This window comes from Schistocerca nitens, chromosome 1 (genome assembly GCF_023898315.1).
Source record: "Schistocerca nitens isolate TAMUIC-IGC-003100 chromosome 1, iqSchNite1.1, whole genome shotgun sequence".
In the NCBI taxonomy this organism is placed as follows: domain Eukaryota; kingdom Metazoa; phylum Arthropoda; class Insecta; order Orthoptera; family Acrididae; genus Schistocerca; species Schistocerca nitens.
Window position 1 is genome coordinate 1,192,303,624 of NC_064614.1, and position 18,604 is coordinate 1,192,322,227.

Genomic DNA, 18,604 nt, shown 5'->3' on the forward strand with positions numbered 1-18,604 from the left:
TTCCAGTTTGGAAGGTAGGAGATGAGGTACTGGCAAAGTTAAAGCTGTGAGGATGCGGCATGAGTCGTGCTTGGGTAGCTCAGTTGGTAGAGCACTTGCCCGCAAAAGTCAAACGTCCCGAGATCGAGTCTCGGTCCGGCACACAGTTTTAATCTGACAGGAAGTTTCATATCAGTGCACACTCTGCTGCACAGTGAAAATCTCATTATGGATTGACACCTGCTGCAAATCAGTGTGTTGGAAGAGCTCCCGAGAGTTGTGTACATGTGATACCTGTCCCAGAGGTACATCAAGTACTATCCTTTCCTGTGAATCCTGTCTCCTCTGCAGAAAGTACAGGTTTTGTAATTACATATCCACTTGACTGCATGTGGCGTGTCAATGGTAGATCTAGGCATCCTGTACAGGGTGGACCAGGGAGGACTCAAGGTGTTGTACCGATCCCTGTAACCAACAAGTTTGTGGTGCTGTCTTTCACTGAAGCTGAAACTGAGCGAGTAGTACTCACCTGTTTTGAGCAAACCTGTGTTGTCTGGTGTCAGGAGGAGGCAAAAGAAAAGAGTAGGGGTCCATTATTTGATGGCAGTTCAAAGGTATGATGAATGGCGGAACTCCTTTAGGGAAACGGCAGCAAGGAACAGGAAAGGATACCAGGTGCATTCAATATGTATGCCTTGGGGCATCATTCAACATGTTTAAGAGGCAGCCGTTGAGGGAACAGGTTGCAACCAACTGCAGATTGTAGCACACATTGGAACAAATGATGCTCATCATCTGGGCTCTGAAGTCATTCCTGGGTCATTCTAACAACTGGCAGAGAAAGTTGGAGGACGTGCCTTGCGCGTGGAGTTTCAATGAAGCTCACAATTAGCAGCATTGTCCCAGAATTGATCATGGCCCTTTGGTTCTGAGTCAAGTGGAAGGACTGAACCAGACACTTTGAAGGTTCTGTGACAACCTAGGCTGCAACTTCCTGGACTTGAGCCATAGGGTGCAGAATTGTAGGATCCCTCTAAATAGGTCAGGTGCACGTCATAGGCTGCTATTCAGGTAGCTGGCTGTGTGTGGGGTGCGCATGAAGGTTTTTTAGATTAGGCGACTCTCCATACAATCAATATAATGATAGCTGTAGGAAAACCAGAAGTATCAGAGTAAGATCGAAAAAAATGTCTCCCACAGATGAGAGTATTAAAATCCTAATGGTAAACTGCCAAAGCATTTGCATCAAAGTGCCAGAGTTTCCAATGCTCATGAAAAGCAATGAAGCTCACATAATACTAGGTACAGAAAGCTGATTGAAACCTGAAATTGATAGCAGCGTGACTTTAGAGAAACATTTAAGTATATATCAAAACGAGAGGCAAATGGGGAATGAAGGTGGTGTATTTGTCACAGTAGAAAGAAAACTTAAATCCACTGAGATACACTACTGGCCATTAAAATTGATACACCAAGAAGAAATGTAGATGATAAATGGGTATTCATTGGACAAATGTATTATGCTAGAACTGACATCTGATTACATTTTCACACAATTTGGGTGCATAGATCTTGAGATATCAGTACCCAGAACAACCAGCTCTGGCCATAATAACGGCCTTGATACGCCTGCGCATTGAGTCAAACAGAGCTTGGATGGTGTGTACAGGTACAGCTGCCCATGCAGCTTCAACACGATATCACAGTTCATCAAGAGTAGTGACTGGTGTATTGTGACGAGCCAGTTGCACAGCCACCATTAACCAGACATTTTCAGTTGGTGAGAGATCTGGAGAATGTGCTGGCCAGGGCAGCAGTTGAACATTTTCTACATCCAGAAAGGCCCGTACAGGACCTGCAACATGCGGTCGTGCATTATCCTGCTGAAATGTAGGGTTTCGCAGGGTTCGAATGAACGGTTGAACCACGGGTCATAACACATCTGAAATGTAACGTCCACTGTTCAAAGTGCCGTCAATGCGAATAAGAGGTGACTTAGATGTGTAACCAATGGCACCCCATACCATCGCGCCGGGTGATACGTGAGTATGGCGATGACGAATACACGCCTCCAATGTGCGTTCACCGCGATGTCGCCAAACCTGGATTCATCAAAAAAGAATGACGTTTTGCCATTCGTGCACCCAGGTTCGTCGTTAAGTACACCATCACAGGCGCTCCTGTCTGTGATGCAGCGTCAAGGGTCTCCGAGCTGAAAGTCCATGCTGCTGCAAATGTCGTCGAACTGTTCATGCAGATGGTTGTTGTCTTGCAAAAGTCCCCATCTGTTGACTCAGGTATTGAGACGTGGCTGCACGATCTGTTACAACCATGAGGATAAGATGCCTGTCATCTCGACTGCTAGTGATAGGAGACTGTTGTGATCCAGCACGGCATTCCGTATTACCCTCCTGAACCCACCGATTCCATATTCTGCTAACAGTCATTGGATATATATATATGAATATAATAGAGGGAAACATTCCATGTGGGAAAAATATATCTAAAAACAAAGATGATGTGACTTACCAAACGAAAGTGCTGGCAGGTCGATAGACACACAAACAAACACAAACATACACATAAAATTCAAGCTTTCGCAACAAACGGTTGCTTCATCAGGAAAGAGGGAAGGAGAGGGAAAGACGAAAGGATGTGGGTTTTAAGGGAGAGGGTAAGGAGTCATTCCAATCCCGAGAGAGGAAAGAGTTACCTTAGGGGGAAAAAAGGACAGGTATACACTCGCACACACACACATATCCATCCGCACATACACAGACACAAGCAGACATTTGTAAAGGCCTGGAGGCAAAGATGTTGTTGAAAGACAGGTGAGGTATGAGCGGCAGCAAATTGAAATTAGAAATTAGCGGAGATTGAGGCCTGGCGGATAATGAGAAGGGAGAATATACTGAAGGGCAAGTTCCCATCTCCGGAGTTCTGACAGGTTGGTGTTAGTGGGAAGTATCCAGATAACCTGGACAGTGCAACACTATGCCAAGATGTGCTGGCCGTGCACCAAGGCATGTTTAGCCGCAGGGTGATCCTCATTACCAACAAACACTGTCTGCCTGTGTCCATTCATGCGAATGGACAGTTTGTTGCTGGTCATTCTCACATAGAAAGCTTCACAGTGTAGGCAGGTCAGTTGGTAAATCATGTGGGTGCTTTCACACGTGGCTCTGCCTTTGATCATGTACACCTTCCAGGTTACAGGACTGGAGTAGGTGGTGGTGGGAGGGTGCATGGGACAGGTTTTACACCAGGGGCGGTTACAAGGGTAGGAGCCAGAGGGTAGGGAAGGTGGTTTGGGGATTTCATAGGGATGAACTAAGAGGTTACGATGATTAGGTGGACGGCAGAAAGTCACTCTTGGTGGAGTGGGGAGGATTTCATGAAGGATGGATCTCATTTCAGGGCAGGATTTGAGGAAGTTGTATCCCTGCTGGAGAGCCACATTCGGAGTCTGATCCAGTCCCGGAAGGTATCCTGTCACAAGTGGGGCACTTTTGGGGTTCTTCTGTGGGAGGTTCTGGGTTTGAGGAGATGAGGAAGTGGCTCTGGTTATTTGCTTCTGTACCAGGTCAGGAGGGTAGTTGCGCGATGCAAAAGCTGTTTTCAGGTTGTTGGTGTAATGGTTCAGGGATTCTGGACTGGAGCAGATTCGTTTGCCACAAAGACCTAGGCTGTAGGGAAGGGACCATTTGATGTGGAATGGCTGGCAACTGTCATAATGGAGGTACTGTTGCTTGTTGGTGGGTTTGATGTGGACGGACGTGTGAAGCTGGCCGTTGGGCAGGTGGAGGTCAACGTCAAGGAAAGTGACATGGGATTTCGAGTAGGACCAGGTGAATCTGATGGAACCAAAGGAGTTGAGGTTGGAGAGGAAATTCTGGAGTTGCTCTTCACTGTGAGTCCAGATCATGAAAATGTCATCAATAAATCTGTACCAAACTTTGGGTTGGCAGGCCTGGGTAACCAAGAAGGCTTCCTCTAAGTGACCCATGAATAGGTTGGTGTACGAGGTGGCCATCCTGGTACCCATGGCTGTTCACTTTAATTGTTGGTATGTCTGGCCTTCGAAAGTGAAGAAGTTGTGGGTCAGGTAATGAGGAAAGAGGTTTTAGATAGGGTGGCAGGTGATTGGCTGAAAGGAAGTGCTCCATCGCAGCGAGGTCCTGGACATGCGGAATATTTGTGTATAAGGAAGTGGCATCAATGGTTACAAGGATGGTTTCCGGGGGTAACAGACTGGGTAAGGATTCCAGGCGTTTGAGAAAGTGGTTGGTGTCTTTGATGAAGGATGGGAGACTGCATGTAATGGGTTGAAGGTGTTGATCTACATAGGCAGAGATACGTTCTGTGGGGGCTTGGTAACCAGTTGCAATGGGACGGCGAGGATGATTGGGTTTGTGAATTTTAGGAAGAAGGTAGAAGGTAGGGGTGCGGTGTGTTGGTGGGGTCAGGAGGTTGATGAAGTCAGGTGAAAGGTTTTGCAGGAGGCCTAAGGTTCTGAGGATTCCTTGAAGCTCCGCCTGGACATCAGAAATGGGTTTACCTTGGCAAACTTTGTATGTAGTGTTGTCTGAAAGCTGACGCAGTCCCTCAGCCACATACTCCCGACGATCAAGTGCCACGGTCGTGGAACCCTTGTCCGCCGGAAGAATGATGATGGATCGGTCAGCCTTCAGATCACGGATAGCCTGGGCTTCAGCAGTGGTCATGTCGGGAGTAGGATTAAGGTTTTTTTAAGAAGGATTGAGAGGCAAGGCTGGAAGTCAGAAATTCCTGGAAAGTTTGGAGAGGGTGATTTTGAGGAAGAGAAGGTGGGTCCCGCTGTGATGGAGGACGGAACTTTTCCAGGCAGGGTTCAATTTGGATAATGTCTTGGGGAGTTGGATCATTAGGAGTAGGATTAGGATCATTTTTCTTCGTGGCAAAGTGATATTTCCAGCAGAGAGTACGGGTGTAGGACAGTAAATCTTTGACAAGGGCTGTTTGGTTGAATCTGAGAGTGGGGCTGAAGGTGAGGCCTTTGGATAGGGCAGAGGTTTCGGATTGGGAGAGGTTTGGAGGAAAGGTTAACTACTTAATTAGGGTGTTGTGGTGCCAGATTGTGTTGATTGGAATTTTGAGGTTTTGGGGGGAGTGGAGCTGGAAGTGGGAGATTGAGTAGATGGGAGAGACTGGGTCTGTGTGCAATGAGAGGAGGTTGAGGTTTGCTGGAAAGGTTGTGAAGGGTGAGTGAGTTGCCTTTCCGGAGGTGGGAATCCAAGAGATTGGATTGGCCTTTACAAATGTCTGCTTGTGTCTGTGTATGTGCGGATGGATATGTGTGTGTTTGTGAGTGTATACCTGTCCTTCTTTCCCCCTAAGGGAAGTCTTTCCGCTCCCGGGATTGGAATGACTCCTTCGATGTTGTCAAATTGGTGTCCTTTCGTGCCCCTTTCCATGTGTGGAAATAATAAAAAGTTGCTTGGAGCCAGGTCAGGTGAGTAAGATTCATGGGGCAGCAGAACCATGCCATTTTTAGCCAAAAACTGTCTAACAGAGATGACTGTGCATGCTGGTGCGTTGTCATGGTGGAAGAATCAGTCTCCTGTTTACCCAAATCTTCTGTTAAAATACGCTGAACCAAGCTCCAAGATAACCCACTAATCTCTGGCAGTTGATCAATTCTCTGTCGATGGTCTGCGAGCACAAGTTCTCAAATTTTTTCAATATTTTCGTCAATTCGGGCAGTTGATGGAAATGCGGAATGAGGTTTGTCATCAATCGACATGTCACCATTTTTAAATCAAGCAAACCATACAGACACTTTAGTTTTTCTCATAGTGCCATCTTCGTAAGCTGTTTTCAGCATTAAAACAGTTTCAGCAGCATTTTTACCAAGTAGAAAATAAAATTTCACAGCTGAACATTGTTCACTTAAACTTGCCATTATAAAAAATGCACAAGGTCACCCCACTGCAATGTTATTCCAGTTTTTTTGGTCTCCCCTTGGTTGTAAGCATCCAGCAGAGCAGTTAATAATGGGAAGTAACATCCATGGTACACAGTCACTGTAAGGAAACTTCTAAAGAAACAGAGAGGTGTAAAACATGGCATCGGGCTATAGGTAGAGAATGCTGAATGAAATGCATTTGGCTGTCAAGAGAGCAATGTGTGATGCCTTCAGTGGTTACCATAGCAGAATATTGTCAAATGACATTTTACAAAATCCAAAGAAATCCTGGTCATATGTAATGGCTGTTAGTGGCACCAAAGTTAGTGTCCAGTCCCTAGTGAATGAGACAGGAACTAATTCCAGTTTGAAATGTTCCATTACAAAGGAAAACTCAGGAGAAGTGCCCCAATTTAATCCTCATACAACTGAAAAGATGAATGAAATCAGTATTAGTGTCAGTGGTGTTGAGAAACAGCTGAAATTGTTAAAACTGAACAAAGCTCCAGGCCCCGATGGAATCCCTCTCAAATTCTGTATTGAATTTGTAGGTCCCTTTAACAAAAGACCATTCCCAGTTCTTGGAAAAAGGCACAGGTCACACCTGTCTATGAGAAGGGTAGTAGAAGTGAGCCACAAAACTACTGTCCAGTATCCTTGACACAGGTTTGTTGTAAAGTCTTAGAACATACTCTGAGCTCAAACATAATGAGGTATCTTGCACAGAATGACCTCCTCGATACCAACCAGTATGGAGTTTGAAACATCAATCATGTGAAAAACAACTCCTAGTTTTCTGACATGACATACTGAAGGCCTTGGATCAAGGCAGTCAGGTACATGCAGTGTTTCTTGATTTCCAAAAAACATTTGAACCAGTACCAAACCCATGCTCATTGTTAAAAATATGATCATATGGGGTATCATGTGAAATCTGTGAGTGGGTTGTGGACTTTTCAGTAGTAATGACACAGCATGTTATCTTGGATGGAGAGTCATCGTCAGACATAGAAGTAACTTTGAATGGCCTCAGGGAAGTGTGTTGGGACCATTGCTGTTCATATTGTATATTAATGACCTTGCAGACAATATTAAATGAGGCTTTTTCCAGATGATAGAGTTATCTACAATGAACTACTATCTGAGAGAAGCTGCATAAATATCCAGGTAGATCTTGATAAGATTTCAACATGGTGCAGAGATTGGCAACTTGCTTTAAATTTTCAGAAATGTAAAATTGTGCACTTCATAAAATGAAAAAACATAGTATCCTATAACTATAATATCAATGAGTCATTGTTGGAATTGGCCAACTCATACAAATACCCAGGTGTAAGACTTTTGTAGGAATATGAAATGGAATGATCACAAAAGTTCAGTCGTGGGTAGAGGAGGTGGTTGTTTTTGGTTTATTGGTAGAATATTGGGAAAGTGAAATCACTCCACATAAGAGATTGCTTACAAGTCATTTGTACAATCCATCCTAGAATACTGCTCAAGTGTGTGGGACCTATAGCAGATAGGACTAAAAGGGATATTGAACATATACCAAGAAGGGCGGCATGAATGGTCACAGGTTTGTTTAATCCATGGGAGAGTCTCGCAGAGATACTGAAGGAACTGAACTAGCAGATCTTGGAGACAGATGTAAACTATCCAGAGAAAGTCTATTAACAGAGTTTCAAGAACTGGCTTTAAATGACTGCTATAAGGATATACTACAACTCCCTATGTATTGCTCACATAGGGATCATGAGAATAAGATTACAATAATTACTACATGCACAGAGGCATTGAAACGATCATTCTTTCCATGCTCCATACATGAATGGAACAGGAAGAAACCCTAAAATTGGTACAATGGGAGTACCTGCTGACACGCATGTCATGGCGGCTTATAGAGTGTAGATGTCGATGTTTACTTTCTTTTGGGTATTAAAATTCATAATTTTGTTTTTCTATGAAAGTGCAGAAAGACAGGTTTCCTAATTACAGCAGTGACACTGAAAGTTAAATTTCCGCCTCCAGCACATATGCTTTTTCAAGAAAATTTTCTGTGTTCTCATTTGTGATTTCACATAAATTTTAAGTCAGAATTAGAACAAATTGAGGTACCTACAAATTTAAGTAATGTTTATAAATGTCTCTGCAATTTTCTTTAGGTTAAAATACACTGACAGAGAAAAATAACAACACCAAAAAATAATGTAGAGTAATGTAGTTTCAGGAATACATTTGTCTAGGTAACATATTTAAGTGATTAACGTTGCAAGCTAACAGGTTAATGTAAGCATGAGATGAGAAATTGGAAATGTAATAAGCTGGTACATTAATAACTAGTGTAACCAACAGAATGTTGAATGCCAGCATGCAAATGTGCATGCATTATGTGGTACAGGTACCAGATGTCAGTGTATATGATGGAGTTCCAAGCATATTGCACTTGATCAGTCACTACACGAACAGTTAATGATGTTTGTGGATGACACTGGAGTTGTCATCTGACACTGTCCCATACATGCTTGATTGGAGACAGATCTGGTGATTGAGCATGACGGGCAGAGTATGTTGGGTTACAACAGTGGTATGTGGGTGATTGTTGTTATGTTGGAAAATATCTGCTGGAATGCTGTAAATGAATGGAAGCACAACAGGTCAAATCACCACATTAATGAACGAATTTGCATAAGGATGCTGGGAATAACCTGAATGTGTTCCTGCTGTCATATGAAATCACACCCCAGGCCTTATCTCCTGATGTATGTCCAGTACGTCAAGCATGCAGACAGGTTGGTTGCTGGCCCTCAACTGGCCTCTTTCAGCCATCGCTGGCACCAAGGCAGAACCAGCATTCATCAGGAAACACAACAGATCTACACTGTGCCTCCCAATGAGCTCTTGCTTGGCACTACCGAAGTCGCAAATAGCAGTAGTTTGGGGTCAGTGGTATGCATGTTATAGGGCATGTGGCTCAGAGTTGTCCTTAAAGTAATCAATTTGTAATAGTTTGTTGTGTCACTGTGGTGCCAACTGCTGCATAAATTGCTGCTGCAGATGCAGTATGATGAGCTGGAACCATATGCCAAACACAAATATAAACTTCCCCCTAGGTATCGCCATGTGGGCCTCTGAAGCCTGGTCTTGGTGCAACTGTACATTCTCATGGTTCCTGCTGCCAGAAATCATGTACAGTGGCTACATTCCTGCCAAGTCTGTCTGCACTATCTTCTGTGACTTCATACCTAGTTTCATCATGAAATGATTTCCTCTTCTTAGTGCACACCTCCAGAAATTTAGGATAAGTGTTAAATACACTGACAACACTTTATATTCAGTGACAGTACTGTCCCAATTTCCATGAAGATATTTTAGTTAATAAGCTGTCAAGGTGTCTCACCTCAATATCGATGGCAGTATTTCGAGCTTGTAACAATTTGATTCCGTGGTGAATTGGTGCCAAGAACTTTACCCAAATTGATGTCATGATTAAACATTTGAAAGATCCGCTATAACCCAAAGAAACCTGTACTACAGAATGTTTTTCAGCTCACAAATTGAGCTTAATTTATTGTGAGTTTCAACAGCAGTGGCAATCTTACTCAAGTCAGCTGCAATTGATCTTACAGCATCAACCTCAGTACTCCAGTGGGTATCAGACATGGAATATGAAGAACTGCCAACATACTTTTTCAGAATATCCCATCATTGTGCACTGCAACTGAACAGGCCGTATAGAAGTTGAATCACTCCAAAAAAAGTATCTGCTTCATGACAACTGTCAGCTGCATTTACACTGCATACAAGTGATGACAAGCAGACAGAGAGAATTTTGCAAGAGAACTCCACTGAAGGAAATGTGTCTGATCTCCTTTATAACACCCTCTTATATTCTTATCCATGGCATTCACTGATAGGAATTGAGTGTTTCAAAAGTATGGATTGGATTAAATGTGCAATAGTAACTCCTGTTTGTGATTACAATCTATGAATTCTGAACCCATTCATTTTTTTCTTATTTATACTTGTAGACTTCCTTACTGAAGCAAATATAACGCAGGATGAATGTGGACTGTTCAGCATCATATGAATTACAAGTTGCATCAACAGAAATTGAGTAATAGTGCTCATCTTTCCTCTGTTCCAAAATGGCATTCCTGCTGTGATGAGCATAACTAGAAATAAATCCATTCTTAGTATCAATTGACAGATGACACACTTGTAATCCTTTACAGCTTCTTTCCCATCTAAGGCCTGCTAATGTATTTTGTAACAAGGATATTAGAGTGACTCAAGAGCTCTAATGTGCTGAGGAAATTTCTATTATGTGGATCTCCAATTTTGTGAGATGAAACACTGAAAGCCAAATTTCTTTGAGAAAGTAATAATGTAACATCAAGTAACATGGGGGTTCCCATGTAAATTGACTCTTCTACAAACAAATAAAATTTGAACATTACATCTTTACTTCCCACAATTACTGACCCCCCCCCCCCCTCCCCCTTTCCCTCATACTTTGCTGCTTAGCCAAGCACATGAATTCCTGTATGGGCTTTCACACACTTTCACAACAGCATACTAAAAGTTTTGATAACAAAACAATTTGATTTGTTTTACTTGGATGGTCCAGAAATGTAAATGTAATCAATCCTGTGTCTGAACCACCTCAGTTCAACAGTTTTTCTTAAAAAAAATTGTTATAAACAGTTTCATGTATGCTGAAATTTGAAGATACTAAGTTGAATTTTAATAGAAAATGTAGTTTAGTATAAAACTATTGTATAAAAGTTTCTATAGAACTTGTTAAGTAGTTTACAGGTTATCAATGGTTTACCAAAATTTCACATCACTGAAACAATATATGAAAGTTTCTATACTGTTATGTTCAATATTTTCAAAGTTATTCCAAAAATGATAGATTTTGGTTGTGAATGTGGTGAAGCATAATAGCATCTAGTCTTTATGATCATTTTGTGCCCTAGATATTACAGCACTGTACTCTGGCTATAAAACAACAGAGATAAAGTCAGTTGGGAGAGGCATTAGAAATTTTTGCAGTATAAGGGTGCTTTTCAAGTGCTTATCTAGGTGCTAAAGCTGTCAAAAAGCATTTCATTTGCCATCCACACTGGGGCCATACATAAGCAGAGCAGAGAGACTGCGTGTTGCTGTCAGTCAGGGAATGAGTATCAATCTGTCCGTGCCTCGCAGTGTAGTGATTTGTGGCAGACTTCAAATGGCTGTATGCAATGGAACTAAATTGTGGTGAGAGAGACTACAGTTGTACTTCATGCACCATTTATAGAACTGAACTTTTGCATGAATATTTGCCTCGTCCATTCCAGTTTAGTGAGTTTGTGTGTGCTGCTTGTATCAAAATATGCATAATGAATAGAGCATTAAGCTTCCAACTGTTAGCTAAGCTAAACTATCTTTGACAGGTCCAGCTGATGTTTAATAGAGGCAGACTTTGGAGAATAGGATTTTGATTCCAAACTGTGCTAGATGTTGAGGAAAGGAAACAGTGTTCAGTAGCTACTTCCTCATTATGTCATAGTAGCAAGTAAGTTTCTTTTCAGCTATGGAGAGCTGTAAATGTTGACAAGAGAAATGCGCATGACAAGTAACTTGTATACAGCTATTTTCAGGTTACCTACCACAGTAGTTCACAGGTCCTTGCTGCATGGTGGACAGTAGGTAGTGGGATAAAACTGAATAGATAAGATATAAATCTAACCCCTTGCCCCACCATATGTGGTGCCGAATGACCAGGAACATAGTACAAATAGTGAGTTAAAAAAATGAACTGGGCTAGCATAGAGAATTATACAGATCATGCAAAAATGAGGCAAAAAATGGATAAAATAGTTGAAACAGGCAGTAATTTCTTGCAAGTGTCTCAACTTGACTGTGGTTGTCACCTGTAATGACCTTTAACGTTATGAGAAGGAGGAAGAAAACAAGTTGCTGTCATTGCCACCAATACCGAGAGCTGTGGGAACTGGAGACATTGCCATCACCTGCTGCAGTCCCCTCCCCCATTGTTACTGCAGTATGTGATACCAGAACCATTTGGCACTGCCACAGCAGCTGCTGCTGATTCCATCATGTGTCACTTTGCTACACGATACCTGGTGTATCCTTCCAGCATCACATATTAATACAGACAACATGAGTCAAGAAAAGACTACTCATATCATTTGATATTACTTCAAAGCAATTTGGCTAGTCAGGATTACTGACAAGTCAAACAATGCAGGAAAATCCATTACAATGGATTGAAATCCAAATTAGGATGTGGGAATGCCATACTGGATCCCGTAACTGTGTTCCAAAATTCAGGCTGGCAATAATGAAGTAAAATTACAGATGAGTACTTTAAAATGGAATCCAGTAAAAGAAGGAAATGAAATTGGAAATCAGCAGTTTGAACTTTAAAATGGAGCCCTGTAGTAAGTATTGGACTGGACTAATGGAGTTAAAGGGACCAAACTATGAGGCCATCAGCCCCTCCAGCCTATTTGCATCAAGCTAGAAACAGTCCTCAGAGAGAAAGGTCACAGAATGCGAACCCTGATGAACCTGATTGCAACCAAGAATCAATAAAGCCAAGAAATGAGAAGCAAATAGAAGTGAGAAAGTGTGAGAAGGAATAAGGTGGGTTAGTGTGCTCAACAGCTGGAGGCCCCCAGGACGTGTTATGCCACAGGAGATGCTTCCTCTGTATCTGACCAGTGTTTCCTCACCATACATCACAAAAAACCTAGCAATGTGGGTATGTTGAGAGAATCTCGGGAAAGAGAACAATACTGATGAGACATTAACACAGTCAAATGTCATGGAAGAAGAAGAATAAAAATGTGGGATGGGCAAGAGCCATGCCGGACACTGCAAGGGCAGCCATATGCCCTTTGGGTTAGAGCAGGTGATGCGCTGTAAAAAGAAGTTCAAATCTGAAGTAGAGTTAACTGAACTAGAAAAAAATTTAAAGGTGGAAATTAGTGACATTCATAAAGAATGCAAAGTGGACAAAGGATTGATAGAAATAAGGTTAACAGCAAAAAATGGACGTAATGTCTGAACTTTGCTCTCAGAGACATTGCAGAAGCAGATAAAAAAGTCATTATTTGTCAGAAAGAGATTTTGAAGGTCACAACTGTTAGTACTCACAAATCTGCACAATCAGATAAAAAGATATCTTGTGAAGCAGAGAGCAGAGAAAAGCTGGCTGAAAAAGTAGGTGCACTGATTGGTGCAATTGGCAGAAAAGTAGAATCAGTAGAAAATGAAATGGTAGCTTTGAGCAGTGATATTACTAACATTAAAGAGAAAAAAAGCTTATCTAACATATTTGTGCAGCATGTTTCTGTTGATGCTACTTTCATCAGATGTTGGCAATTTTTAGGATTTGATCCAGACAATCAGGAACACCCATTAGAACTTTGGAATGAGTTTGAGATGATGCTGTGGGGGTGGTGGTCTGATCATGAGAAAATTTCATTTATACTTAGTCACTTGTCTAGTGAGGCATTGTTATGGTCAGCTGGTGTAATGTTATATGGTAAAATACTTTTTGAATTTAAAGCAGCATTTCAAATGAGTATTGGTCTTACACAAAACTAATGTGCTCAGAGAATTTTGTAGTAGGAGAAAGTTGTGAGTCAAAAAGTTTGCAAGATGTGTTTCACATGTGTCACATTTGACAGAAAGCATGAAACCATAAATTGGCTTAGGAGGTAAACTGCTCCAGAACTGGAAGAAGAAAATCATTACTGCAGATAAATTTATTGAGTGTTGAAGTGAGTCAGAGAGAGTGGCTGCTAGTAATGAGCAAACACATAAAAGGCCTTACAATAAGAATAGCAATACCACAGCAGACCAAGGTGGAAAAGTAAATGTTAGAGGACTGGAAGTTAGAAATACACATAGTAATCATCATGGCAGGGGTGGCAGAAGAACAGGTGAACAGCCACATTGATTCAAGAGATTTAATAAGTAGAGGCAGAGGAAAGCTGTGCCTATAAGTCCAATAAAGGAGGAAAATGCTATTAGTCAGCAATCAAATATGATTGAGAATAGTGTACAATGGCAAGAAAACCAATTCCTGTCCATGAGAAATCTGACACTCACAAGGCAGAGGTCAGATTAGAGCCAGCAATTAATCACCATCCTGAACTAATGTAAAGGTATACAGACAGAAGATTTCAATTGCATGTCTGTAGATTCTAGTAATACGGAGGTTTTTCTTGACCACGTACATGAACAAGTTAGTATTTGGGACTCAAGAAAAGTTGGATAAATAAGGCAGGGAAAACGTCATTAACAACAGGATGGAGGTACTTCAGAACTCATTTGAAATGTGCTCAGTCGACAGTGAGGAGGAGGAGGAGGAGGAGGTACAACCTTATATATTTTGTAAAGTCTTGGCCACCTGTCTCATACAGGGTGCCTAAGGGATGCTTCATTCTCAGAACAACAATTCAAGCAAATAACATTAGTACTTTTATTTCTATAAAGCAGATTTGACAATACTTAACTTGAAGATTTACAAGGAATAGTCACATGTGATGGGTGACATGCAAACAAATAATGTTCGTCTCTATAGATAAAGTCCAAACAAGCTATGGATATAGATTGTAGCACTCTCTTTTAGGCTGCGCTAATGCTGTCCACTAATGTCCGTATACTGAGCCGATCTGAGCAGCTGAGGCTGGCAGGAGTGGCACTTATATTCACTTCTTGCAGGTGTTGCTCCTGTTGTGGTGCGGTCCTAATCAGAGCACCATTGGCTAACGTCATTTCACCTCCTTCTCTGGTCTTGTGATCTTCGTCTTTGTTATGGCACTTGTGGATACACCAGAAGATATTTGACAATGATGGTGAATTATAGCCTAACATATCTCTTGAGGAAATAGACAAAGTGTTAAATGACTTTGAAGATGAGGAAAAAACAGATTATGGGGCTAATGAAGCTAATGATGCCAAAGAAATAATAGGCAGTGATAATCTGTAAAGAGAGGCACTAGCAGATGATATTCGTAGCAGTGGGATGGAGGAAGACCATTTCACTAAGTGGAAAAATTTTGGTTTATAGGGAGCAAGTCAACAGTGGTAAAGTTATTAAGTGATTTAAAGTTAGCAGACAGATTGCAGAAGTCAGCTGAAGAAACAAATGTCAAAAACCCTGTTAATATAAATGTTATTACTCTTGTAAGATGTAATTTCAGCAAGAGACAAATCATGCAGGATTTACAGGATGAGCATAATGAATTCATTGTTCATGATAAGATGAGTCACTCTGTAACAGAATTAAATATATCAGGAGTTATTATATGTTGTCTTCTGGAAGTGGCAGTGAGGCAATCATTTTATCCCAGGCATGTTTGATTCCTTCTGTAGCAGAGATACGTTACCAGTAATGCCAATGACTGGATTACGAGTAATAAGTTCTATGGGGTAACACCAAGTCATATAATACAAGAGGCCATTAAGGCCTTTGTCAGCAGTACACACACATACACACATGCTAATGGGAACTGATTTTGTCAAAATATCAAGATCATGTTTAAGTCTGTGGTGCAGGTCTGTGCCTGAACTGTCTGTCTGATTGCAGTGGTACATGCATGCATGTATGCACCCACCCATCCACCCACACCCTCCGTCACACTCTTCTCAGAAATGAGTTAGAGAAGCACATACTACTGCAGTAGTACAGAAGGTCAAGTAGATGAATCAATGGCAGGTGCCAACAGAAATATTGTCAGAATGTTATTTTAGTGTATGCAGAGTACAAGGCGAGAATATTTCTGGGAACTTATTAGGCTGTCTTTCAAGATCATGACCATCCAAAATAACCATTGCTGGGAGATAATTCTTGTGGGTAATAATAGGCAATAAAAAGTGTCATCACCCGTAAAAGATGATTTAACAAATTTGAGAGAAGGAAAGTTGCTACTCACCATATAGTGGATATGCTGAGTTGTGACAGGCACAATAAAAAGATTCACACAATCAAAGCTTTCGGCCAGCAGTAGACATACATACACACACGCACACACACTTACACACACACACACACGCACGCTCACGTAAACACAACTTGCACACACGTCTGCAGTCTCAGAGAGCTGTGTGTATTTGTGTCTACTGTTGACAAAGGCCTTAATGGCCAAAAGCTTTGATTGTGTGAATCTTCTTATTTTGCCTATTGCGACTCAGCATCTCTGCTATATGGTGAGTAGCAACTTTCCTTCTCTTTTATTGTTACATTCCATCCTGGATTTTCCATTTTCTGATTTAACAAATTTCTTATATTAAAGAATAAATTGCAGGTGCACAGGTTCTAAAATTTCTTAAATTTCATATTTTTTCACAGAAGAATTTTTTAATTGCAATGGTTTTTGTTTGAATGATTATAGTGATAAAGAAAATCTTTTTTTTTTGTGTGAAAACTTTTGTGTATAGTATGGGTACATGTTTTTTCCAAATCATTTCATTTAAGTGCATTTTATTACACTTACTTCAAAAATAATTTTTTTTTTCAAGGTTTGGTACGGTACCAAAAGTAAATAGGAGTTGGTGTGTAGAAGGAATTATGGTGGATCACTGTAAGCAGGTTTGAGTTAACACTGGAAGAGAGCAGAACTACCCTCACCCTTCCCTCATTCTTTGGTCACAACAAATACATGAACTGTTGTCTGACTGTAGTCATACCCTTGTGCAACAGCCTACTAAAAATTTCATGCACTTCATGGTGGTTTGCAGAGTATGGATGTAGATGAAAATTTCAGTAATTCAAAATCATTACATTTTTTAGTCATTTGGTCCAGAAACATGTAAATATACTTAAAACTGAGTCTTAACCTCCTCAGTTCTATAATTTCCACAAAAATCCATGTTTTAAACAAGTTCCCCATCTAATGAAATATGAACTAGAGTGTTTAAATTGTAATACTAGCTAAAACTTGATATGAAAGTTTCTATACTATTATGTTCAGTATTTTCAAAGTTATTCAAAAGTACATGTATTTTGGTCCAGAATGTAGTATAGTGCAACGAATTGTCTAGTCTTTATGATCTAGATATCATAACACCATATTCTGGCTATAAAATTATAGGGATGCATCTAATTGTTAAAGAGTACAGAGACAATATAAAGCACAGGTCTGAGGACAGACTACACAAAGTTGTATGTAAAATACTGTACAAGCTATATTTATTGTGATAGAGAATCAAAATTTAAACAGGATGTTCCTTAAGCATACACCTATCACAAAGAAATTAAGAAATAGATAAAATCTCAATTGGGAGAAGTATTAGAAATTTAATGCAGTAAGAACTGTGCTTCTGAGGCATCTAACTAGGTGCAAGGGCTGTCAAAAAGCATTTCATTTGGAGAATATAGTGTATAAGCAGCCCCGGCAGATCAGAAAGATAGTGTGTTGCAGCTGGCCAGGAAATGTCAGTCTGTCACAGCCTAGCAGTGATGATAGTTGTAACCGTGAGTGCAGGCCTGAAATGGTTTTATGTGATGGAGCTAAGCTATTGTGAGAGGGACTACAGTTGTACATGATGTGTAATGTGTAGAACTGAACTTTCATGTAAACAGAAGACAAATTTTTAGCTCACCCATTCCCATTGAGTGAGTTTTATGTGCTACTTGCATTAAAATTGGTGCGGTGAATAGAGCATTAAAATTCCAAATCTTAGGCAAGCTAAACTATCTTCGATTGGTCCAGCTGATGCTTAATGGAAGCAGCATTTAGGGAACTGAATAGGATTTTGATTCTGAATTGTGCTGTGTGCCGTGGAAAGGAAACAATTTTGCTGGACTGTTAGTACTTTGTGTGTTTGATTCAAAGGAAATGTGAATATATGAATTTTTTCTTGATACATTGGTTACATGACTTCAGTAACTACTTCCTCACTACCTCACAGTAACGAGTAAGAATTTCTCTTCAGCTATGGAAAGCTATATACCTCAGTGGTTCACAGATCCTTGTTGCATCATGGTACCAGGGTGAAACTGAACTGATAAACAGAAATCTAACCACCTCCTCTGCCACACACCGCTGAACAATCACCAACACACTTCCCACCTGTTTTGCCCTAACTTGACCTGATGTACCTACATTCATAACAATGTGAAATTATTTCTGCAGTGTTATAACTCCAGTTCATAATTTACAGTGGTAACTAGTTTTGCAAAGCAATTTAAATGGGACAACCTATTCAGCAGGAATAAATAATCGATCTTAATTAATTGTTTAGTAAATCAAAAGGCACTTCTATGATAAATTTCATAATACAAGTCCATTTAACAGTTAATACACGAATATGTAAGATTTCATAAAAATTATCATTCTAATTATTTACAACATCCGTAACTACAATCCCAAGTTTTCATTGTTTTGTAAAAATAAAAGTCTCGAAAGCATACGGAATACTATGTTTGTTTACATAAAGAACACATTGATCCCTCATCGTAAATAATTCTATTAATATATTTTATGACACAGATCAATTATAATTCCCAGTTCACACACAATGACTTGTTGTTGTTGTTGTTGTTGTTGTTGTTATGGTCTTCAGTCCAGAGACTGGTTTGATGCAGCTCTCCATGCTACTCTATCCTGTGCAAGCTTCTTCATCTCCCAGTACATCCTGCAACCTACATCCTTCTGA